The sequence below is a fragment of the Phalacrocorax aristotelis genome, chromosome 3 (assembly GCF_949628215.1).
Source record: "Phalacrocorax aristotelis chromosome 3, bGulAri2.1, whole genome shotgun sequence".
In the NCBI taxonomy this organism is placed as follows: Eukaryota; Metazoa; Chordata; class Aves; order Suliformes; family Phalacrocoracidae; genus Phalacrocorax; species Phalacrocorax aristotelis.
Window position 1 is genome coordinate 15,634,258 of NC_134278.1, and position 26,610 is coordinate 15,660,867.

Here is a 26,610-nt window from a genome sequence, read left to right on the forward strand (position 1 = left end):
AAAGAATCTTCACTGGTGTCATCTCACTTTCTGTATAAATGAAACAAGAAGACCTCTGCTGTTTGCCATGCATTTTCTCTAAATGACTCAATTATGGATTTCCGTTTCCATAAATCCATATATATACATAGGAATAGAATTCACATATGACTTCATTTTACCACTGTCCCAAATCCAATCCCAAAATTTAATATAAATGAATGTTCAATGTGAAACTCTTTCAGAGATATCTTATTTCATTTGTTTCTCATTAAATCCAGTAGTGCGAATTCAACACTCATAAATTATATAAAGTTCTTTTTGTCAGGAATGATTTGCTAAAAATTAGTAAAGTAAAAGAAACTGCCTGGCCTCAAAAAGATGAAGTTTTGCTTTCATGAAGATTTTGAAAATTAAGGAACAGAGTGCAGTCTGTACATTTTCCCACCCATTATCCCACACAGGAGAAATTTTGAAAGTTCAAAGATGGAAAAATTTGAGAAAGGAAGAAATAATTCTTAATTCCTTGCTGTCCATAGAGTCAATGGTTTTAAAAAAAATAAAAGGAAAATAAAGAAAAAGACAGAATCCCAAAATCTAAAAACTAAAAAGAAATTGCATTTGGGTTATTTTTGTAATGAAAAAAATAAATTTTTTTGTGAAATATTTTGTTAAAAATAAATAATGCTTTCTGAACAAATAATAGCTTGCGGTATTTTTGGTTTTTCAATTGTAATTTCATAAAGACATTCCAGTAAGGTCTTTTGGTGTCCTTACCTCTTGAGAAAAGCTATAGGACATTTCATTATATGTGATGTCCTCAACTACTGCTTGCTCAGGAAAGGAAAATCAGTATGGAACGCGCAACAAACAACAACATCAGAATGGAGTATGCAACTTTTTGACTGACTATGAGGTCTCACCCATAGGAAGCAAATGTATGTGTTAGGTAATGGAGTCTTGACTCCAAAAAGCTTGTTCAGGGTGGACACCACGTCCTTTAATCACTCTTGGAGATCTCTGATGTCTTGTTGGCACTCCAGATCCAGAGAAGTTAAGGAAACTCACCCACCAAAAGCAGAAATGTCCCCCATAGGTCCAAAGGATTCTAGGAAGACTGCAGCTGAAATGTACACTTGAAAAATAATTCTGTGCCTCTTTGTCAGTAATTCTTGTCAGTGCTACTACTGTGGTGAAGGCTCCTTTACCAATTAGCTCAACATATACTTGATTCATCTATTTCTTCAGGAATTGAAGTTGTCTGTTGGAAGTTGTTCTGTGTGGTCTTTCTCCTTTTTTTTCGAGTAGCGTCAGCTTGCACAGTGGTTCCCATTGCATGTATTTCAACGCACTTTAGAAGACTAGTGCCCTTGTTAACTACTTAAGCTGAACTCATATTTCACATGGCAGGAGTTCTACTGGTAAAAGCAAATTCTGCCAAGATTGAATCATGTACAGCTGGTTTTGATGTGAACGCCAGCACCCTCTCTTTCCCCCTTTGCATGGCTGACCTTGGGTCTGATTGTTGCTGACATGGTCACTTAGCAGGAACTTGTAGCAGGTGAAATGAAAAGGCTTACTCACAAGAATGTTAAGGTAACTTAATAACATACAGTTTTAGTGGAAAAAAAAAATGGTTTAATGGTTGCAGCAAATATCTCCTATTCATTCTAAGCTGTTGTGGATATTTGCATTTTTTATAGTCAGTATTGGAAGGGGAAACACTCTCAGTACCATAGTTAATAACAGTGGCTGATTGAAATCATTATAGTAATTCCATAAAACTTCATTGAAGTTCTTCTGTCTCAGCCAGTTGTTAGATATGTTCTTCATATTTTGGGGTATAATTTAATGAATGCAAAACCCCAATATTTTTTTAAAAATTACCAAAATTGTACATGGAAGGCCAGAAACAGGGTAGAAACCTATATAAACAATGCTCCAACCCTTCTGAAAGGGCACAGCATTAGGCTTTTAAGTTTTAACTTTTTGAAGTGAATTGTTGCTGACCCAAGTGAATATTCAAAATTTGGGACAGGGCCAGTTGTAGCTAGGATGAGAAACTGGTGATAGATGCCCTTCAGTTTATTTGTAGAAGACATACAAAATTCCATTTCCCTTATATCAAGAATCCAACAGCAGACAGTTTATTTGCTCACAGCGTCAAGTCCCTTTAACAGAACCAGAGAAAAGCATATCCATACCACTCTCCTGTTTTTTTCTTATGGCTATGCTCCCAGCCCTTAATCTGGTGGTGTATTTGGCATTCTGCTCCTCTTCCCCAGATTGCCTCATCTTTCTTCTCTTCACATAAACATACAAACCACCATTAAAAGAATAAAAAGGCTATAAAGCTCTTTCTTTCAGATATAAATTGTACAAGTTGTTTTTTTACACTGCATGGCAATGCATTTCAATGTTTGGGATATGTGTCTAGGACAATTTGAAGATCTCCTAATTCTTTTTTCTTGTTACTCATTACACTCGTCAAGCTTTCTGTGATTTGATATCAAGCATAGCAGATGTGCCATGTGGTTCTTCTTAACTAGCTATATGCAGTCATAAGTGCACACTGCTTCTGAGTGTTCACAGGGTAGGCTGGGTAGAGTATTACACGCCACTAGCAATAAGCAGCCATTAAACCGAGGTAGAAATACTTTAACAAAGCTTGTGATCAGGACAATAGCTCTCCCTTTCATCTGATGCACAGAGATACTTATTTCCCTTCATTCAGTGCTGCATCTTTGCCTCTAATGTGCTGAATTTGCTGTCAATTCAGCTGAACCGGTTTATCAGTCAGAAAAAAATCATTACTCAGCAGATGCCTCTTTTGGTTTTGATTTGCAAATCTACTGTTGGCTTGAAAGAAGGCAAAGAAACAGGAAATAAGCTTCCTGAGCAAGAGCATCTAGCTTGGACAACATCTAGCCATAGTGAACATGGAACGTAAGGGTTTATGACTTTGCACCAAGATAAAAGTCAGCCTTTTTAACTTTTAGGGGTGGGAGGAGCCTGTGTGGGTTAGCTGAGGACTTTAGTCTGACTGAGATGTTGTTTGGTTCAATTTTTTAAAAAAAACCCAAAACAATTCATCATAAGCTCTTTGTAAGATTTTACAACCATCATTGGAAATGGTTATGTACACATAGAAGAAATACTTTACTAATTCTGTTGGCTTACTGTGTCCAGTTCTGATTTAAAGGATGCAGACTTCAAGGCAACAGGTGATGCCTTTTTCTCATGTCAAAAGTGATCTCTTTACTTTTACATCTGTACAGGTCTAAGTTTTAACTCAACCCAGAGTGTATCACTTTGCAACTTAAATGTCTTCTTTGGGACCAATATAGTTTTTACTTTAAATATATAGTGTTTGTATCTATCTATATAGACACACACACACATTGAGCACAATTGCATGTGTGTGTATGTATATGTACAGTTTAATGTACATTTTACAGTCAAAGGCACACAGCACAGAGAACACTTTAATTATTAATATCCACTTCTAGCACCTAAATTAAGCTGTAAATGAAAGAAAGCAGACATAATTCTTTTTCATCAGCAGTTTATGTTTACATATGCACTAGAATCTTTGTGTAAGGTCACTGTGATTGGTCCCATAATAATCTTCTGCTCTGAGTTCCTTTGAGGCCATCAAGTCCAACCTCCTGCTCAGAGCAGGTCACATTAGATCACTAACAAAATACTGGAAGAAAAAAATAAAATTTCCAAGGCTCAAAACTGATTATAGTCTTTAAAGCTCTGAGCTATGCGTTCTCTTGATAGAAAGTGCTACCACAGGAAATGTTCTTTTAACAGGAATTAAAACTTAATCTCTTTAGTACTCTAAATCACAAAGTAAAAAGGCCAGTGACCAATGTAAATACTTCAGTCAGATTATTCTAATAGAGAAATACTTATTGCTGTTTTATTACAAGCTACATTTAAAAATCTGTGTTAATAGCAACTCTAGGGCACTTTTCAAAACCTTAATTTATTCAACTACATCAAAGGAAAATAAGTAACATTTTCTGCTTTAAATTTCACTTGTTTGGCATGTAATATTGTAGGGACGCATTAGATTCTAACAACTGATTAAAGAAATCAAGGGATAAAAAATTCAGAATAAATTGCTCTGCTGTAGCTTGCTATTTATCTTTTTCTAGAACAATCCAGCTTATTCTTTTATTTGTACAGGCATCTTTGGAAATATCAGCCACTGTGGAAAGTATTCTGGCTCTCTCACGTTTACACACACAGAGTCCATGTTCAGCTGCAGTGTTACCTGTATCCTCATGCTGCTGCATTCTTGATCTTTTAATGTTTTCAAAGGGCACATCTATTTCCAAGGTCCAAGTAAAGTAAACATTTCAGACCATGCTCAGAAATACTAGCACTGCTATTTTTTGTCTTCTGGCTATGCTCTTAGCATGTAATCTGGTCATGTCTTTGGCACTCTGTTGCGCTGCAGACCCTCTGTTCTGCCAGTCTTTGCAGAGACAGAAGTCTTTGCAGGAGGCAGGAAAACCCCACTGAATGTTTTTATTCATGGGAACACTGGTGTACGGCTGATGAACATGTAGACCTCAGTGGCTCCAGAGGACAAGAGTGGATTTTTGGATGCTATCCTGTGTGCTTGCTTCAAAGGTGGGTGATCTTTTCAAGATTCCTTGAAGAGATTTGATCTACAAAAAACATATCCCATGTGAACAAGGCTTTTTTTGAACTGGACATTCATACTAGCAATCAGTAATTATCTTTCTCAATGGATGCTTGAAGCAAGGACCTCATATAAAAATAGATTATATTTTTTTTTACAGTTGTCCCTTCCTGGTTGGTGGATCACAAAACCAGAAAAATCAAAGTGCTAGTTAATAGACTTCAGGAGTTGTACTACAGTTTTGGGGCAGAATGTGATACATTTTCTATTCTCTTTAATCACTTAAAAACCTGTCCTTTTCCAGGACAGTAGAAATCCTGGAAGATATTCTTATGAAAGAAACATGACCTGCCTAGCTGAACATAATTTTTGCCCTTCATAATTTCTTTAAGCAAGAGCCATTGGCCCAGATTGTCATATGCCTAAACCTGCATATGAAGAAAATGTTCAGCATAAACCTCTTTCTAAAAGGAGCAATAAGGGGATGGAAACTTGAAGCTATCTATATTATTTGTTAGTACAGCATCTTGCACTTCTCCTCCTAGAATTGTCAGAAACCTGCAGTGGGTGTCCAGAGTTCCATGCAGGGTACAGAGGAGAGAGAAGGGTGGAGAGAGAAATGAGCTAGATATACTTTAGGGAAGGGAAGAGCATGTCTTTCTCATGTCCCTCCACCATCATGAAACATGTCAGGAAAAAAGTCTCAGATACTAATTTGGTTTCCTTTTCTGTAGAATATATTAAAGGTTGTGAAGAAGCTGTATTTATCCTTGCTATAGCCTTGTGAGACTGACTAGTCTGTAATCACATAGGAAGCCTGTGGCAAAACATAATTTGAACTTGTGCCTTCTGGTTTCTAGTTCAACCATTGGCTTTGCCCTTTTTCCTCTTTTTCTGTGGGGCTTCTTGGGGGCAAGGGAGAGGGATCAACTGGTGGTACAGAGATGTAAAGCGATAGACAGAGTCGGTTCGGAGGTAATGTGCCTGAATCAGCTTTGCATTTGATAAAGTCTCAGATCTGTTATAACTTCAGATCTTTTTGTGGCAGTAAGCCTACTTCTCTACAGTAGACCAACACTGAAAATGGGGTTAGCAGGTTCCCAAAGAATACATTCTAGGCTAATATATTTAGAGTGGGCTTTGTGCACTCACAAACTCAGTCTGCTTTGTTCTCCTCCAGGACCAGTGTATAGTCTTCAGTTGTTTTTGTTTAAGTTAACAACTGGAAGAAACGCCCTTCCTCTGAGATCATTGATGGCTTACAAACTTTGTCATAATGTTCTAACTTTCCCCTTTAGAGCAGCATTTGCTGCATCAGCAGTTAAGCTGAGTATGGTAATTTAATTATAACTCTATCAAATGTGAATCGTCACAATCTAAACCTAAAAAGGCTCTTGTTATCCTTTTTAACAAAATACCAGTTCTAAATAACAACAGTAAAATTCATAGGGAATATGAAAGTTATAAAAAAATCTTTTGGTATGGTTTTCGTGCTAGAATAAAGGTTCTTCCTTTGATAATCCCAAGCACAAACAGTCAATAAAGGCTTTGTGCAAAATGTCTTATTTATAGTGGCTAGAATCCTTTATATTACATCAATAATACCATACATCATCCTGACATTTATCAGTCATTTAATCTAGGTAAACTTATTATGTCTGATGTAATTGCACTGAGGTAAATCTTTGAGGCTGTATTCTTTTTGTGCTATTTCTAGCATGGAAGGGCCTTAGAACCATGTTAATTGGAAGTAGGAATACTTTTTTGGTACTAATTAGCCCACTATTATTTTGAAACCATGAGCTGTATTCTCATTGCACAATTTCCTAAGGAGATTCTTCTGTTGTTTAGAGGAAAAAGTTATAGAAAACTACTTAAGACTCATCTCTTCTATTTCAGTGTGATGTATGGCATATTGCTTTCTCAGTTTCAGCAAAAAAAATCCTTCATATTTTTTAACTTTCATACTAGAAGTCAGAATCCCATGAAATTTCAGAATGAAATGGCAAACACAGGGTGTGCTCCTGAATTTTCTAAATTAATACACAGTTGTTCATATCCAATGTAGCAAATATTTCTCCAGGTGAGTTATTCACTGTGAAGTTTTGTTTATAAATACAGTGATGCCAGACTCAGGAAATGCTACAATTCTTTTAGTTTTCCTGGTCTCCACTTCACATAACCAATCTCACTCAGTCGCATAGACTCATAAAATAATTTAGGCTAAAAAAGACCTTTGGAGATCAGCTGATCTAGTACCCTGCTTAAAACAGGGCCAACTTTTAAGTTAGGTTCGAATATTGCTCAGGGTCATATGCAGTCAGGTTTGGAATATCACTCTGGATGGAGAAGCTAAAACCTCTCCAAGTAACCTGTTCCAGCATTTGATTGCTCTCATGGTGAAAAAATTTTCCCAGGAAGGAGTGGCTGAAGATACAGAATTTGCACAAAAACTTTCGGCACAATATCAGTTGTTTCAGAGAAGGAGAGAAACTGAGACCGACTCTGTGAGGTGATTTATGGTTTGGTATTTTGCAGTTATTCTAAAGGACGCTACCACTGGATGCTTAGCAATAAAAAGTGGAAAGTTCCGTTTTCATGGGGTAGCTATTTAAAACTTGACTTACACTGGCTGAAACCACTGCCCAGAACTCCTCCCTCCAGCACACACAGTAAAACCCAAAACCACATTTTATAAGTGCTTGGGATAAGAAAGCAGTTCTCCATCCATCATCTGAAATCAGAGTGTGGAAAGGTGTCTCTGAGCAGCAAAGCAATGCCAGACTCAAAAGAAGTCAAAGCTGGGGCTAGGCTGTAGCTGAGACCCCCAGTCCAGAGCAGCAGCCTAGGTGGAGGATTTGGGTGAGACCCCTTTCTTCCCACATCTGTATATTTTTATTGCTGCTCTAGGTACTGAGTTTCTGTTTTATCACCTGGGGCTGTTCCCATTCCTGTCCTACCTTTTGAATGCTACAGACATCAAATTAAAACGAATGCTTCTTTTTGTTTGCTATTGTGCTATTGATGTCATTCCTATCTCCCTGTTGCCACGCAGGAACTGATTGCGGGTCCATGCCCCTGCCTGTGCAGAGTTAGTCAGCTGTGTTGGGCACTTCTTCCCTTCTCCTGTGGGAAAGATTACATGATCCAGCAGGGTTTTATATACTCTGTGCTGAGAAATCACATATAGTGATAATAAACTTGTAGCCAATCTGGCTTTTTCTGAGAGACTATTTACAGAGAGGAAAGAGGTTGTAGCCTTAGGCAGAGAGATCAACTTTGTGGTGACAATTTAAGATTTATTCCCTCCTGTTCTACAAAGCTACCCCTAGTAGTCAGAGAAAGGAGTAGACATGCAGGGAAGGCATATGTGATTCATCCCTCTCCCATCCCAGAAGAGCGCAGCAGGACAGACCCCAGAGTCTGTCTCGTCTTCAGGGAACTTCCTTGTCATCCATAGCTTCTTTCTTCCCACCCTCATAGCTTTTACTGGGGCTGGGTTACAGTCCCAAGTTAGCAAACACTCAGGGGTTTTTTTCTGTCTTACAGCATTCCCTAAATCTGTACAACCCCTTAGACTATAAATTAATGAGTAGAACCCTATTTACCTATCTGTGCTAATAATGTTGCTTTACATTAAAATGGACATACTAAAGAAAACCTTGTATTGCTGTTGCTTAAACACTCAACTGTACCCACAGCAAAATGGTAAAGTACAGCATCAGACTGTCTTTCAGGGTGAAGAGCATCTTCTGTCTAAAAAGGAAGCAGAAACTGTAAGCAAAAAAAGGAATGGGAAGGGGCTCCTTTTCTGTGATTTGAGTCAGTAAAGCACAGGGTTAATACTTTGCCTTTCAGGTACTGAATGTGCTCCTTGAATACTTCCTCTGATGACCTAAACATGGCCTACAATAGTCCTCATAGTTTCCTATCTTAAATAACTAGCAGCTTGATTGTGATTTTATCTTCTTTTTTACTGAGACAGTTATATGAGAGTGCTGACCTTCAGTTAACTGCCTGTTTCCTCTGCACAGGGTACACAGGACGTGGGAGCTTGGTTTAATTAGGCACGTTGAGTTGCATGTAAGTGGAGGCCTTGATTTCCACAGGTGATAGAATTGTTTTAGTTCACATGTTATGGTATCTTTGTGGTCTGCTTGTTACAACAGGGCAGTCCCTGACTCATTTCTACCTTGCCAGTGTACATACAATAATTGATACGGTAAAAATACGGCCATGCTTTCCAGTGTGGCTAGAAACAACCACAATTTAAATGTGTTAACAGCTCTTCGGCATCTCAGGCTGTACTGATATTTAGCTATTTAAAACAATTTGTACACAACTTGAACAACTGAAAATGCCATGACAGTTTATTTCCTTTAGGAGAAGGAAAGGTTGGAGCCTACCAAGATCATTTTTTTCTAGCTGAGGGTCCATCAGGAGATTCTGCACAGTGTGAAATGAACATAGCTTTTATGTGGCACTGGGAGATAACATGGAATGAGATAGGGATTTTTTTAAGTACTATTATACATGCAGCTGAGCCAGCATAAGGCAACCAATGTTGTAAAGACAAGAGTTTGGATGAACTGTAAACTCAGGACTTAACATTGTCCTCTCTATCAAACAGACGGTTGGACTTGGAGGTTCATATCCACAACTAGGCTTTAGGTTTTGATGGGTTGCATTTTGGAATATTTAATTTCCCCCAAATATTGTGCAGGAGCACAGGTCCCTAAGCTGGAATAATAGATCCCACCAGACAGCTGCCTAAAAATTAGCTAATACAGTGCTTGAAGTTTCAGTGTTTACTTTACTTTTGCATCCGGACTGCAAGACCTACTACACCTGTGAGGCTGGAAGGGAAACGGCTAGATAAGTTCACCTCTGCGTCGTCACCTAGAAGGGTATCTCTGCACTTTTGGAAAGAAACACAGCCCTTGGTACATTTACCAGGTGGGGAAGCAGAGAACAAATTTGGCCCACAGCTCTGATGATTAAATCACTTCTCAGGGGTGGAGTATGCGTTATAAAGAAAAAATATTTTTTACAATCTTCCAACTTGCCCCTTAATTCTGCTACATCAATTTCTTAAGGTTGGTTCCCCAATGTTTTAGACTGTTTACACAATGCTTTGTGATAGGTCGGTGGGGAAAGAGGCAAGACAACAGAAGCTACATAAGCAGCTATTCATTAATTCTGTCATTATGGCATAAATCGGTCAGTCTGGCTGATTGAGAGGGAATGGTCATTCCTTATCAAATTATGTATTTTTGCTTTCATTGCTTCCATGGTCATTTTTAATTAAAGTAAAATATTCCTCAAAAACACTTCTAAACATGGTATTCCGTAGCTTTCTAGTGTCTCTTAAAATGAGACTTGACACATTTTGTTAGTAGATTGTGTGATGTGACAGTTAAGGTAAGAAGGGACTCATCTTATCTAGTCATATTGCCTCATCTTACAGCAATGCAGACAGGCGGATGCTATAGTAACTTCAGCAACCACTGCCCACTCTGTCCTAGAGGACTTAATAGATCAATACCAAAAAAGGAAACTCTCATGTGCTCTGAAGATAACTGTTGAATGAATGGAAATGAACAAAAATGATGGAAAGTCCCTGTCTTTCTGTACAGTTTTAGCATAGCTTTTAATGGTAAAAACGGCTTAATTTATAGGGGTTAGCTGAAAAATTATCTGACATCTATAAAGTACTTCAAACTTCTTTAAAATAAGGTGTGCCAGGGGCACTGTGTATTAATATTATTTAGTTGCTGTAAAAAGGTGGTCACAGTGTTTCATCGTTATCTTGCTCCTTGTCTCACTCTTTTCCCAATTCCTCAGGCTAATAGCATTCCTCAGTAGCATCAGATATTAATATCTTTCAATATCAGATATTAGCAGTAAAATGATTTCACCTAAAGGGTTTTTCCTGGACTGGGGTCTCCATTTGCTACCACTGCAATGACACAGAAGAAGCTGACGAGCCATGACTTACAGAGCTCAGGACTGGAATCACGTTGCTTAATTTTAATTTGCCTGTTCAGTCCTGTAATCAATGGAGAGGAATAATTACTTCCAAAGAGCAATGATCCCATTTACAGTCTGAATCAGGGTCTGAAAATGACCATCTTCCTTGACAGTGCAGAAATCTGGGATGATTAGGCTTCTATTTTATGTTACTAACTAAATGCTTATACGGGGAAGGAATGAATTTATAAAGCCTTACCCATAAATGCTAGACGGACCTAGATACAGGAGAGTAATTGGAAGGTCTTGGAAGAATTAACAGGAAAACAATATTGTGAATGTATTCAGAAGCATTTTTGTGCTCTGTTTATAACTGTTGAACATATGATACTGGCCCATTGCAGGAAACCTTTTTTTGCCTTATCTCACTGTTAATTCTGTTTCTGCCCTTTCAGATCAGTAAATGGCTGACACATATTCCTGTTTCTCACTATCAAATCTTCCAGACTGAGCTATTGTGCTTTATATGAACGCTGTTGCTGTGAGAGTTGGGATTAACTTCCCAAGCTAATGCCAAATGCATCAGTGAATATTGATGGAAACCTGCATTCACTAGTACAAAAGAACTAGCAGTAGGTAAAAAGCCTATTTTAGCCTCCTGCAGGACGTCAGATCACCTGTAACTAAACTGTGTCTTTTAAGCTTTCCTTGTCCGCCATGTGTCTTCTTAATTACTGTACAGTGTGTATCACACACTTTGGCAGCAGCATTTTACCTTACACTTCCTTACAGTGGCAAAAAGTGTTAATATAATAGATCCTAATGTCTTAGCAGGAAATTAGAGAATTCAAGTGGTATATTCTTATCTTTATAAGACTGATTTATCATTATCTAACTAGTTTATCTTTCACTCATGAGAACTGTGGTTGAATTATTTGGTGATATGATTTTCCCCTGTATGACTATGCACAAGTGACTGTGGTTTCCTTTTAACTCTGCTTAGCTATATCCAAAAGAAAGCATGAAAAGAAGACAATAATTTAACTGGGGGAAAGAAGGAGAATATGTGAGAAAAAAAAGCAACAGAAAGACTAGCTGGTCTTCTGAATTCGACTTGCCTGAGCATACCTGTAAACACTGTTTCTATATCCTCAGATTGTATACTGGTAATCTTGCCAGCATATATATAGAGCTGCAATGTTACTAGCATGGACTCAGATTAGCTACTGTAATATGTTTATTCCTTTCATTTCTCTATGCTATAGGTTATACCCACTTATTAATTCAAACTGCCTAGGGAAGGTGGCAGGAGACCTCATACAACTAAGAGATATAATTAGACTAGTAAAATGTAAGTGTAAGCTTGGGGCTTGGATTGGACAGTGACTTTCAGAAGGGAATGGGCAGCAGCGCTATGTGATCTTGTGGTTCAACCCTTATGTTTTGGTAACATACCACATCGAATTGCATTATAGAAGGAGGTGATGAAAGGGCCATGGGGAGACACCTTTGCCCCATGCTCCACCAGAAGTTCTTATAGATAACACAGTGCAGAATTTGCCATAGGGCACAACAGTGCTCCCAGATGTGCCCTGCAGAGTAAATGGGATTGGTGTTAGATCAGCTAGTAGCCAGTAACAGGTCAGCTCTGAATAGCCACTGAGATAAATCTCACTGTAGTGCTGTCCCGTCAAGAACATGAGGCGTGGATTGGTTTTCTTTTTGTTTTTTCTTCTCCTTAAGGCTACTCTTTGGTTTAAATTCACTTTGGAATACTTGTGCTCACCAGTTACCCAGAAATTCATTCCAGCATTGCAGAATGAATTATCACATACCTAATGTGATTAATGTGTATATGAAAATAAGCTTTCCTAGAAGTGAAGAAATATAAAAGTAAACTTCCCATGGCCATTTGTGATTACAAAGACTACATCCATCTTATTCAGGAAATCCATGTAATTTCACATTCAAATAAAATTTAGTGTGTGTGTGCATCACATTTAACAAAGGTAATACGAAAATCACTTTGTCATATCTACAGTGAAGCAGTGTTACTATGTATTACGATTGTCAAAATCAATATGCATGCTAAATATTGCAGTATAGCTTTAAGTACCCACATTTTTCATATTCCATTGAAGAAATCATATTTTCAAAATGCATTTGCCTGTCATCATAAAGATATGTATATATATATATAAAATGTTGTTGGATTGTTTCCAGCTGAGACTATTGCTTTACTGTGTTAGGTGCTACACACTTTTAGGAGGTAAAATAGAACTGTTGCTATGAAGTACTGGTAGTATAGGGACATAAGGAATATTTTCTCTCCTTGTTCTTTGTCTAAAGTAGTCTTACCTGTATATTTGGATGGTAACTAGGGAACGCGGGCTAGATCTTCACAGCTGTAGAGTTCACTGTAATTTCTGACTTTAGCACTTTCACCTACTGGAGCCATCCCCAAAGCACTCGTGAAAGTTAAACACCCCTGAAACACATCCTCAGAATCTGACTAAGCTAGCCAGGAGGCAAAGATAAGATATATTTGTCTGATAGGACCAAATAAAGTAGGATCCTTCTGCTCAGGGTTATGAATGATATCTGAATGTCCTCTTAAGCTGGACAACTAAGCTTCATTGCTGAAGGGGAGGAGAGACTGATCCCATGACACTCACTAAGCTAGGGGTTAGACCCTGCCCTACAGGAAGCAGAAAATCAGAATTAAAGCCTAAATCAGGTTGGAGGCCCAAACTCACATCCTACCCTAGCTGTAGGAAGCAGCTTCTGGGATGTATTTACACACAAACCTTCTCACCCCTCTGTGGAGCCACCACTACTTCTGGCAGGTGGCTCCAGGGCTATTCTCACCCCTGTGAACTGAGGGACTGCAAAGACGACTCTATCTAACCTCAACTTCCATCTCTAAAGTTCCTGTTATTAATTTGTCTGCAGAATAATTCTTTGCTTTCAGTTCATTCTGCCACATCAAAGTACCCTACATACAAATGAACAAGTTTTTCCTTCATTCAGCCTTTTCTTTGAATAGCTGAGTTGACTGAGCTCCTCACAAGCCTCTGAAAAAAATTTTGTGACTCTTTCAAAACTTCCTGAAGATTCCCAGACTTTTTCAGACACTAGTACTGGGTACAATATTCTGGTAAAAGTCTTCCCAGCTCCGTGTGCAGAGGGAAGGTCATTTTCCTAATTTCTAGATATCGCTATTTATGCATCCAAAAATTGCATTAGGCTTCCTAGCTTCAACACAGCACTTGAGAGCCCATGCTGAGGTGATTATCTGTGAAGATGATTTCTGCTTTAGCTGGAGATCTTGCTGTGATATGCTGCACTACTGCCTTTTCCTACCATTATTTCTAACTTATGTTTGTTACTTGCTTTTAAAAAGAGTTGTGCCTACATTGAATTTGCTTCTATTCCTTATACTTTCGGAATCCAGAATCAGATGAAACAAATATGTCATATAGGTTTTAATATTTTGTATTATCTTAAATACCCAGTCCAGCATTTCTGGTATAAGCCTGTTCTGTAAGAATTTTTCCAGATTTTTTTCAGAATGTCAATGAGGTCAGCATGTTCAAAAAGAGGATTTTAAGTTACTTATGCACCAATGTGTGAATCAAGAGAGATCAGATCTAATTCAAACCACTCCCACTAATTTAGATGGGCTTTAGATAAAGGGTGAAATAGCAAGATTTTTCAGAACTCCAAGCACACAAAACACATCTGCAATGGTACGTGGGGTGAACAAAATAGTATATCACCCATTGGACTATTTCAGTTCACTTGGCAGACTTTGCCCAAAGATGTGCACAGTATGGTTGGTTATTACCATCCCGTAGTTAAAGATTTCATTTTCTCAGAATTAATTTTAGCTGAAAGCCTTGCTCAAATTACTAGGACCTGATTTTCAGACCCACTAGAAAGCAGCTTTATAGGCTTTTATGGATTTAAACCTACCTTACATTTGATAGATTTGGCAAGTACATGATCTCTCCCTCGCTCTCTTAAGTACTTAGGAGCCAACAATTGTGAGAGTTAAGCCCTGTATGCTCTCCCTCGTTCTTAACCCAATTCAAAAGAGAGACACACAATATATCTTGGATATTCTTGTAGTGGAGATAGCCCTGTTTAAAGTCTGGTTCTAGGCTTGGGGTGAACAGTAAAGATAATTTTTTTAAATGTCTTTATTCTTTATCCTGGCTTTTTGCAAAGCTCTGTGTGGCAGCTTCGCATCTCCCACGTACAGCAATGTGATTAGGTTGGTTGATGTGTTTTGAGGTTATTCAAGGGCACATGGGTTTTTGTGTGCAATTATGGCAAATGATTGAATTAGTTCAATCTAATAGGAATTACCTAATTACAGTAAGAATTGGTACAAATTTTGTATACCCTATCACAAACAGAGTAGACACATTCTACACACAGATCTTAATAATATAGAACTAGTTGAAAAAGGGATGTTGAATTATTTGCAGCAGAAGAAAGCTCTGCAGTTTTATCTGTTTCAGCCTTACATATCAAGTCAAGATTTGGAACTCAACAAGTATCTGGTCATTTTGGATCAGATCCAAAATGTTTTACATATTCAGAAAATCCTATGGATGAAAGAACAGTTCAATCCTATAATGTGATACCAGTAATAAAGAGCTCTGTTAAGAAAGAGTAGGCAATTTTAAATAGACAATCTAAGCAAAAGGGTAATTATTGCCTCCTATTAAATTTCAGAAACCAACACATGGAACCCTGTTTTGGAAAGAGTTGGTCAACTTAAGTTGAATAAGTTTCAGTTCTTCATAGTATCCTATCAACAGACTAAATCCCTGGCAAGTTCAGACTTGCTTAGGCAGAAAAAAATAGTATCACTCTGAATGCACAGACTTGAATGACAATGCTGAGTCCCAGCTCTCAGCCTTTGACACAACAGCAAATTCCTTACCAGAATTGATACTGTTAAGTGACATGTTGCTGACTGATTAATGCTCTAGCACCGTCTCCAATTGCACCACAGAAGTGATATTTTCTGAAGAGGTTCAACAGCATTGCACATCAATACCCAAGAAAATACAGTTATATAAAGTTGGTCTATAGAAGTTCTGTTTGCAGCAGTGTGGTCAGAAGTTTTGCGGTGCATTTAAGTGTCAAAAACAATAGGAGGCCCATTTTGCATATATAGCCCTTAAAAAGTGAAAATATATGTAAAAAAGTATTCTCCTTTCATACACGGGGATACTGAGGGACTGAGCTTTGCAAAAGGTTGCAGATGTTACAAAAGAGACTGGACCTCAAGTTGCCTGCCATAAACTGTTCTCCAGCCACTGTGCCATGAAAACATTTTTGATTCACAGAAGTGAGACCACATTTCATGTTCTTATTTCAATTGTATCAGTAGTCTCGGAGCCAGAATGATAATGATTTTCAGTTTCATCTTTCTAAAATTCTAAATGCTAGGAAGCTGTCTTTCAAGAATTTAATAACTTTAGTTTTATGGCACTATTATTTTTGTATGCTGCCTTGTTATACTAAGGCTTAGCCTCCAGTACACATTTCTCTTCCTCATTTTCAGTGCAACATGAGCTGTACTCATTCTAATGTTTCCTACCAGAAGTATTTATTCCTCTACTTTTAATCTTTAGAAGTAATTTTAGAGGTCTGCTTTTTCTTTGTCTGTATTTGTTTTCCTATCTCCATGCAAATCTAATTTAGCTTGTAAATCCTTGAGGACTTCATGTTTATTTTAACCTTATTTATATTTAATAATAATAATGGACTGATACCAGAAACAGCAGATCTAGACACTCTGGCGGTATAAGAATCCCTCCTTTCATTTTTATTTACACTTTGTTTTACTTTGTTAAAAAAGTAGAATTCTGTTTCTGTGATTCCAGCAAGTAACCTTCTTGGAGCTTCTGACATCTTCTTTCAAACACAAAAAAAAAAGGTAAGCTTTCCAGCATTAGGGCATGCAGTGTGATATGCTCTTCTGCTGTTCCAAATATTCTTAAAAATATCAGGCAATATCCAGGTGCCTTTCAGGGGGTGCTACCAAAACTAAGTAAAAAAGCCCTGTTGAGCCCATGATCAATTTTGTTCCCTTATTTAAAAATCTGAATTTAGTCTTGATGAGTGGTAAGAACTCCCTATGTCACTATGGGACAGGATCCATCTGTTAGAAGCGAGCATCCTACCATTCCTGACCTACCGCTTTGAAGTCCTGCCAGTTCTCTTAGCACTTTTATCTAAAACCCTTAGATCATATGTGTAAAAACTTCCTCTGGAAAGGCAAAAAGTTCCACAGTACTATGACTAAAACATAACTGTGAGAGAGATAAAGGTAAATTAACACTTAATAGCTGGAAAATGTAGAATCTACCTGTTTTGTTAAAATATTTCACATCAGATTAATACATCCTGTGGGTAATAATAACAGAAAGTCTTACTACACAAAAATCTTATGACCCCAGAGAGGAAAGAATTACATAACCATGAAGTGGTCAAATCACTGCTATAGCCCCTTGCTTTTTTTGCTTCAGTCATTCTACAAGTTGCATATCAAACACTCTTCTCAGGTTTTGTAACTGGCACAACTGTGCAGTTAGCAGAAAGAACATTTTACATGGATACCCATCCTTCATCAGGTCCCCCAGCACGATCTTCTTAGTTTAGTCCCATCACAGTGTATAAGTAAAAGTGAGAATGGAGAGAGACTAAAAGTAGACCAAAGCCTAAATCTTTGTTTCAGGTCTCAGTCAGACCGATGATAAGTAATAGAAGTACAAAGGTAGGGTGGATACTGGAAATGAGAATATGGATTATCGTGCTTAAATGACAGCAGAATTTGGATGTCTGCTAAAGTCAAGGCAACCGGTCACCGTGCCATGACACACAAAAAAAATCAGACATAAACAAAATCACAGTCACAACAGCAAGGTTATAATTTGGCTCTCTGAGGAGAGTTCTTGCTCATGCTGCACAACTATAGGAAAGAATAACGTATCTCTGATTTACACAAACTAGGATAAATATTTATAAAATACTTTGAGCCTCAAGTTTCATGACATAAAGCATGCAAAACTAATCCCATGTTCGGAAAAGCTGACACCTTCCTCTGGAACACCTAGCATGGATTCACAACAGTGAATAACAATGACTATTGATCTGATTCACAACAAATATTTCTGTGACTTCAATGGATCATGTGAATGCAAAGCAAAAGTGTGGTTCAGAGGCTTAAAAATTGCATTGTTATAGCAGAAAATGAGAAAAAAAAATCTCAGTGCCAAACACTGGAAATCAAACATGTTCAATGATCTGATTTTCCTCTTTGTTTTTAAAGTATATGTAGCTTTAAATTCAAGTACAAATCACCATGTCTGCTCCTGCCAACATAGCTAATGGGGAAGTGTTGTGTGGTTTCTGACAACATCAGAGTAGAATAACAATCATTTCAGAGCTGGACTTGAAGCCTCCTTTTGAAATTAAGTGCAGCAGAGGACATCCTGTAAGAAGTGTCCCCCTCCTGTCCTTGTGCAAAAGTATTCCTAATGACAACGAATATTCACAAGCGCTGACTACCATCAGCTAAGCTGGGCTCCAGCTCATTTAATAACCAAGTGATACTTAAGATTTCCTCCTCCTGTGCTCGAAAAGGTGTTGCCAGTAGCAGATAGGTACTGGACCTCAGAAAAAAACAGTTGGGATCTTGCATCTGCCACTCGTTGAGTGATTGCGATTTTCTTTATGCATATTTTGAGCTCTTCTGAACAGGAATTGTCTTAATACTGTACTATGGGATGGCTCTTTTCTAAGTTGAAACACTGCTAAAATATAATAAAAGGAGACAATTCTGCCTTATGTATATCAACACGCCTTGATGTGTTTTATTGTTTTGGTTCTTTACAATGTTTTTCCTTTGTTCTTCACTGTGGATCCTTATACTGTATCCTGATCTCATTGCAATACAAAACCAACATGGTATTTGCAGTGATCCAAGATAAATATTCATTGTTTCAATTACTTGGTACAGAAATAGTAAACAGAATAGTGAACAGGAACATCTGGAGCAGTCTTTGGACCAAATTACTGCAGAAATTTGACCTGTGTATTCTAAACTTGCCTGTGTCGCTTGTATTTCAAACGGTTCTTATGCCAGATCTCTATGAAGGTGAGACAATCCATCTCAACAGGACTGACTCACTGGGAAATAAAAGATCACTTTAATCACTTTAAGTTATCAGGAGACTTTATAATAAAAGATGCACTTTCTTGATTATACATCCTTGTCGGAAATAACAGGAGAGTGACTGAGTTTTGTGTGGCTTGCATATCTGCTTTAAGGCTGCTGTGACAGCAAATCTTGGCAGAACTAAATATGAATCTTTGCATGTGGTTTCTATAAATCCGACATTTTCCACTTTACAATCCAGAAAAGATGATTGAGCAGATGGTAATGCAAGCCACTGGATTTATGCAATTTTTTTGCTAAAACTGGGAGTTTTCACTCTCAAGAGCAGCTTATATATGAGGGACTGAAAAGGATGAATACTAATTTTTTGGCAAAGCACCATGTTCACATAACCTGGGTACACAAATACTAGTTATAAATAAATTGACTGTAGAAGGTACAGAAAACAAATTCTTTCTGTGTCAATGAATTATCTCTCAAGTCACCTTCATATATGCATATATATGTGTGCAATCTTTTAATCCATTTATAAAAAAAACCCAAACCAATGCCTGCCTGCATTTAAGTAATCTAAATAAAACCTGTTAAAACCAAAAAATCTAAGGACCAGAATGCATGAAGCATGTGGAAGAACATAATAATGAATGCATTTTTATTTTAGGAATTCTTCTCAGGAGCTGCTGTAATCAGTGACTCAGTGCATAACTTATTAATAATGCTTCATGAGATGCTCTTTCAGCAGGTTTTCAACTTTCCTACTGGGGCCCCATGCAAACTAAAAACAAAGCCCTGCATTTTATTATTGCTGTGTTATTCTTCCAAGTTTTCCCTGAAGGCTGAAGTGCCTCTGCTCTGCCTGGGAACCGTGTGCAGATCGAGGAGGTCCCACAATGTTTTCAATGACTGTGCTCTCACATTTGTCACTGGATGATCCTTTTTGTCATAGCATCTTTCCAGGGTATCTGTCATGCTTATCCAAGATTTCAGTCAAAAACACTGTATTAACCTTACCATAAGTCCATGGAAGGAAAATCCATCTCTCTTACTATCAGGTACAGCAGCAATTATGTTAAGCCTGTGCTCATGCTCAGGCACTTCTGTAGTCAGTAGGAAGCGTGGGGACCTTCCAGAAAGTAATTCAGCCAATTTAAGACCAGAGTGACCGTCCAGCAGTGCCTTTCACTCAGTCTTTAACACAGATTCCATGGGCCATCAAGTGTCCCACCAGGACCTATGGTTTTACCATGTCTGTCACCAATGTTCTTGTGTTGACAGTCTTGCTGTGGATGGACTTCTGTGCCCTATGAGAGTTAACCAGCCTTTGCATAGACACAGCAGGGGTATTTAGGACCAGCATCCTAGACTGAAAATCTTCCAGCAGGGATTGTCTTTATTTGCAACTCATACAGAGTTGAGCACATATTTTGGCTCTTTACACTGAGCAATAATTCTTAATAACAGCACTGACTGCAGGCCAGAAATGCTCTGATTCATCTCAGCTTGTAATTCTGCAGCCTGTATTAATGTTTCTGCATCAGCTTTCTTCTGAATGGATTCTACATACTTTCATACCAATCAGGGTGTGATTTTTATTCTTTTTTTTTAATTGTGGCTTCCAGCCTCCCCTATCCTTTACAAATGCCTTTTAGATTTCCCATTGCCTGCTTGATGCTGTAAAAACCCAATGCACTAAAATGCCCACTAGCCTTGGAACGCTTCCTGGTAGTACTTTGCGGCATAAACCCTTGCAGAACAGTCTCAGGACTTCAGCTGTCTCCTGAAGTCTGTTGACCATTGCAAGAGTTTTGTGATTCACTTCTGCCATTCTCATGAATTTCCCCAAAGAACCGTTAAAGGATGTTGTATGGGTAGAATATTATAACTTCATAATCACATGCAGGTAATTTAAATGAAGGGCACAGCGCTTTCCCTTGCCATCAAAAACATGTCTGTTGTCTATTACCTCTGAAAGTTCCCCCCTCCCCTTCAGCCTTTACTCAGAGAGTCCACATTTCTGATCAGTAGCAGATGGAAGAAAATGATTAAACTTACACATAAGGACCAGATACTGCAGTCCTAGCTCCTTTCTTATTCTGGCAGTTTTCCCATTGACTTCAGTGCCAGAGTAATAAACGTAGAAGGACAGCTGGATCTGCAGCAAAGACATTATTGTCAGCTTCCTCTATGTTTCTCCGAATATTTTTCACAGACTGATTACTGAGATGTAGGGAAGAATATTTTCCCTACCCAATTTCTTGTTTGTATTCACTATGTCTAATGAGATTCAACTGTGCCAAAGTAATGTATTTTAAATTTAACATTCAAATTGTAATTCACAATAGCTATGCTGCAAAGCGGGCAACACCATCCAAAAGACTTGATGTTGGTCTGGTACAGGTGAATACTCTTTTCTGGGGGCTATCTGTGGGATCATGGGTAAATCCTTTGACTATTTTGTCCTTCTGTTTCAAGATAATAATCGTTTTCAAATATTTTTTAGTATCTGGGTAAAATGAGCTTTGCAGGTAGTAAGGAGCATTGTGAATGCCATAAAGCATATTGTCCTGGTTTTAGCTGGGATAGAGTTAATTTTTTTTCCTAGTAGCTGGTACAGTGCTGTGTTTTAGATTTAGGATGAGAATAATGGTGATAGCACACTGATATTTTAGTTGTTGCTAAGCAGTGCTTACACTAGTCAAGGACTTTTCAGCTTCTCATGCCCTGCCAGCAAGGAGCTGGGAGGGGGCACAGCCAGGACAGCTGATCCAAACTGGCCAAAGCGATATTCCATACCATATGACGTCATGCTCAGCATATAAACTGGGAGGAGTTGGCCAGGGGGTGGACCACTGCACAGGGACTGTCTGGGCATTGGCTGGTGGGTGGTGAGCAATTGCATTGTGTGTCACTTGTTCTGTATATTCTATTATTATTATTATTATCTTTTCCTTCTCTGTCCTATTAAACTGTCTTTATCTCAACCCATGATTTTTTGTTTTGTTTTGTTTCCCAGTGCTCTCCCCCATCCCACTGTGAGGGGGAGTGAGCTGTGTGGTGTTTAGCTGCCTGCCAGGTTAAACCACAACACATATATAGATCCCATTGGCCACCCAATGGAATGTAGTTTACATCAAAGAACAATCACAGTGAATCATTCCACATGGACTTGCCTATTTTAAAAGGAGCTGATTTGTTTCCAGGGTCTAATAAACAATTCAAGTGAGTCATTATTTTAACATTGTATACCTTTCCTGTTTATAAGCAGTAGCGAGAACAATCTGGAAATTATTTCAGAAGGCATTTTCATTTTTTGCAAATCATACTCCCAGACTTTGTCTTCTGCACCATGCTCTTTTGTTATACTGCAGTTTGTTTGGGGATTTGGGTTTTCTTTTACATATCATTCTAAACTCTTGGGGACAGAAATCTTGTTAAATTTCTGCATGTAAATAAGGAATGACAGCATATCCATTAACAAATATGCAATTGCTAAGTATAAATAATCAGAATTCCAGTAAACTCAGTAGAAGGATGATCCCATGGTTAGGTTATTCGGGCAGAGTTTCCTTCTCTGTCCATATGTTTCCTGCATGACTTTGAACATCTAAGTCTCATCCTACTTCCCTTTTACTTACTTAATTGAAGCACCTAATTTTCTAGGCTCTCTCTGTTATCAATGGAGAAAAATAGGCACCTCCAGTGAGCCTACCCATTATCTGTATCTACCCTTGAAATGGGATGGGGTTGAGCTGGATTCGGCTGTTTGATTTTGATAGGTGCCTAACCACCTTTGTGAGTCCGGTCCTTACTTTCTCTCTATCTTGTCTTCATTTTTAAAATAGAAATAATTTTAATACTCTCCTAAGGTTATCTTGGTGCTAACACCTAAAGAAATTATTAATAATGTATCAGTGAACTGAAACCAATGAAGTGCAGGAAGGTCAGTCAACAGCTTCTTAACACAGCTTTTAAGACTGGTAAACACAACAGAGGATTTCAACATAGATGTAGCAGGGGCAAGAATTTAGCACCCACAGTGTGAGAGCATGGGAAAGATCTAGCAAAATAAATTGTACTGTGCCTTGCTGGTTTGGGCATAACTAGTGTAGATTGGATGTAATGAAACAGCCCAAGTAAGCATGACTGAGGTCCAAGCATTTCTCCTAGAGGCAAAATAAGAGGATTAGGTCACTGTAATAGTCTCAGTGCTACTGTAGATTACCCCAGACATATTCGTGAGTACGTAATTTTATTCTACTTTAAAGCCAAAGTTTCCCTCTTAGGCTTTTTTGTAAATTCATTGAACTGGTTTCACAATCAGAAGTACATGGAGTTTTTCTAAGTGTTTATGGTATTATTCATTGTTACGATTCACCATTTGTATATAGTGTCATATGTACTCATGGTTTCCACCACACTATATGCAGATGTACTCGTTGGTCTGCAGTTTTTCAAATTGCTGCCTCCTGAAATCCAGGGGAGTTTCAATCCCTGTAAAGTAGAAATGCTTGTGAGAGGCAGAAGTAAGAGGGAATAACAAAAATAACAAAAAATATTAGCCTAAACAGGAACAATCAGATGGTATGTGAATAGTGAGGAGTAAAGGCAATTTAGCATAAGTTATTAGCTGTAATAAAATAATGAGATGAAACTAAGCAAAAGAAAATTTAGGTTGAAGACCTGGAAACTTTTCCTAATAGTGAGCTTTATTACACTAGAAATAGTCTTCTGGGGAAGTCAGTGGAAACAGTGTCAGGTGAATCAATTCGTTACAGAATGGAAAAACTTTGAGTACAGGGAGAAATCTTCAACTAGAAATGGGTGAGTGTGTTTACCTAGTGTTTCCTTTCTTCACTGTGCAGCTGAGGGATATCTAAGAACTAGGAAACAATATGAATTGGGATGGAGAAATACAGGTTTGATTCCCAGACTTGCTACATATTTTCTGTGAGAACTTGATTAAATCACTAAAGTTCTCATTTAGAGCTGACTGCGAAATGAATTTCACTACTATGTAGAATGTCAAGGTTCAGGGAGAAAAAAATTGTCCTTAACCAGGATGAACTTTGGCATATTGCACCACAATGAAATTCTGTGGGAATAAGAAAGGCAATGACCTCCCATTCCTTGGTACTGCTGAGCTCCCTGGCTGTTCACTTGACAACCATCTGGAGCCAGAGCACCGAAGCATCCTTCCAGCAGGTGCGATTTCTGCTTACAGTGTTTCCTCTATGGCAATCCAGGTAAAGCACAAATAAGAACGTGTGCCAACAGGGTTAGATGTTTGGCCTAGTCTCTCCTTGCTCTGCCTTTCTTAGATACTGGGCTGACACAGAACAAGCTTTTCCTCATGACTGCCTCCGGGAGGGCTACTTCAGATTTCACAGTGGAGGCTGGTTGGGCCTTTGTTGGCTGCTGAGAGAGGAGAGAGAGCAGCGGCATTTACATTTGCAGCTTTGCTCCCTTCTGACCCTGTGCCACTGGGAACTCTGTATCCACAGCAGCTGCCAGGATAAGGATAGCTGCAGCATTGGAGCTCTCCCTGAGCTCCTTTGTGGAACAACATACAGTTGTCATATAGAAAACCCACGCCGTGATCTGCTTCTTTGGTAAATGAAGATCCAACACATTTCCCCATTACTTGCACTGTCACAGTTGCTGAGTCTTTGCTGCCTTATGGGCAATCTGTGAAACGAATGCTCCTCACAGCCCGCAGTCACTTGCACAACAAACAGCCACTAAACATTTTGCTGCCTTAGGCAACCAGGGTTTGACTGATATGTGTGAACTGACTCTGCCTGCTTGTTCCTCCATTTGCTGTTCCAAGCTATTCGGGTTCCTTGTTCACTGCTCTGTTTGCTGTCTGAAAGCCCAGGATGAAGCAGGTATGAGGAAGAGGGGCAAAGAAACTGACAGTTCTTAGAATTTTACTAACCCTCCAGCCTCCTGCTAGGCAACGGCATTTTTGAACATACAATTTTAATTTTCCTTCCCAAAGATTTTTCTTTAACTGCCTGCCTGCGCACACTGCATTTTCTTTCCCCATCAATCACTGCCCTCACAAAATTAACTGCTTTAACTGGTCTGTGCTGTGGTTGCAGGCAACCCACTATGGGAGCATCGCTATCAGTGACTGTGCCTCTGTAACACGGATTATTTTATACCCTGGAAATGGCACAGATCTGTTCAGTTGTCAATACTGAGTCCTATGGCTTATATGGCTTATTAGAAATATATTATTAGAGTGCAAAATTTCTCTAAGATGATCACCCACAACTGGAAATCAGTAAAATATGAAGAGAACCATAGTTAGCTATATTATGTAATCTTCTGCTTATTACCTATAAGATATTAATAATAGTTGTGCCCAGAATCTCATGTGCAAAGAGGTGATATTGCGTTAGGGGATGTGTTCAGATGGCGTAAGTGGGCAGGACAGAGAATGGAAGAAGTGTTTGCTCATGTAAAGGTGAGTAACAACACAGTGACAGCACATTTGACATGAGAAACAGTTAAATCTTATCTCAGTGCTTTTACAAGTCCTTCTTCTGCTCCAGTCTCATTATAGTATTTTATTCAGTTGTGTTCAAGCAGGATTTATACATGCATAATATGTATAGCTGCCAGCAACAAAGGTGACCTGCAAGAAGAATTCTTAATATCTTACTGTAGTGAGCTATATCTGTAAAATAATCCTGAAATTCAATTTGTAAATCACTACCTAAAGCTCTCTGCTACCTTCCAGTTTGGCTGATACTTGGCAAAAAAGCTTTTATTCATATCTACTAATTTTTGGACTGCAGATAATGTGATAATAGAAGCAGATATTAGGAGATGACTGGACATACATGTTAAAAATTTTGATCTGCTGCATCGACTTCTTGTATATGGGCCCATTTTTTCTTGATGAATCCCAGCACCTCTAGTCAGCCGGTACAAGGCGCTACACACCAGCCTTCTTTTAGTAGTGGTAGCAGACATTTGACTCCCTGTGTATAGAAAGTGTCTTCAACCACAGCTACAGTCAAGAGCTCAGTATACCAAAGTACTCCTGTCTTAAGCATCTGCAGAAACAGACTCCAAGAGAAAACATCAAGGAACAGCAGTATGTGCCTTGAATGTATCCCCTGCAACTCCAGGGTTATTAAATAACAGACAGAGGCAGGAACTGCAGTTAACTAAAGCAGAACTTGGTGCATTGCCATAACATAATAAAGGTCACTTCCATGTAGTAAGAAGAATTGCTTTTGCTCTGAGTCCGTATATCTCACCAGGATACATGGTAAATGGGGTGTGCAGTGTCAAACAGAATCCCCTTTTCAGACCACTGAATAGCAACACTGTCAATGCACTATGCCAAACATACCACCTCCAGGATTTCTGTAGGGAATGTACTATCCAATGAAATTTGGTTGGCAAAGACATATATTTTGAGTCTACTAACCCATCTTCCTGTTCAATATTTCCTAGTGTGCTGAGTTCTTCAATTAACTTTTACTGCCAGCAAAGTGAAGCAAAATACAACCAAAGTTCTCCATCCTTTTAACTGCAGCACAGATAATTTGTAATTCATTGTAAACATGCGTGTATCCTCTGCAGAACAGAAGCCAAAGTAAAGAGTTCAATTTAGATCCCACATTCAGAACTCCTTAAGCATTAAGTAAAACATGACCAGTTTATTTTCTCTTTACTTTGGATTTATGCAAATTAGCTTGAATAATTTCCAAATCTCAATTTTCACCAATAGGTGGCACCAACATTTTCGACTTTCTTCATGACATGTTTCCAGTAGCTAGCTTTA

The 26,610-nt window shown here is 38.4% G+C and overlaps 1 long non-coding RNA gene across 1 annotated transcript in view; it reads left to right on the plus strand.

Annotated features, from left to right (window-relative positions):
• The first annotated feature begins 24,589 nt into the window (after positions 1 to 24,589).
• Positions 24,590 to 26,610, plus strand: part of LOC142055721 (uncharacterized) — a 31,409-nt gene continuing 29,388 nt past the window's right edge. Inside the window, exon 1 of the long non-coding RNA XR_012660005.1 lies at positions 24,590 to 24,694. This is a non-coding gene — a long non-coding RNA (uncharacterized LOC142055721). The remainder of the gene's footprint in view (positions 24,695 to 26,610) is intronic.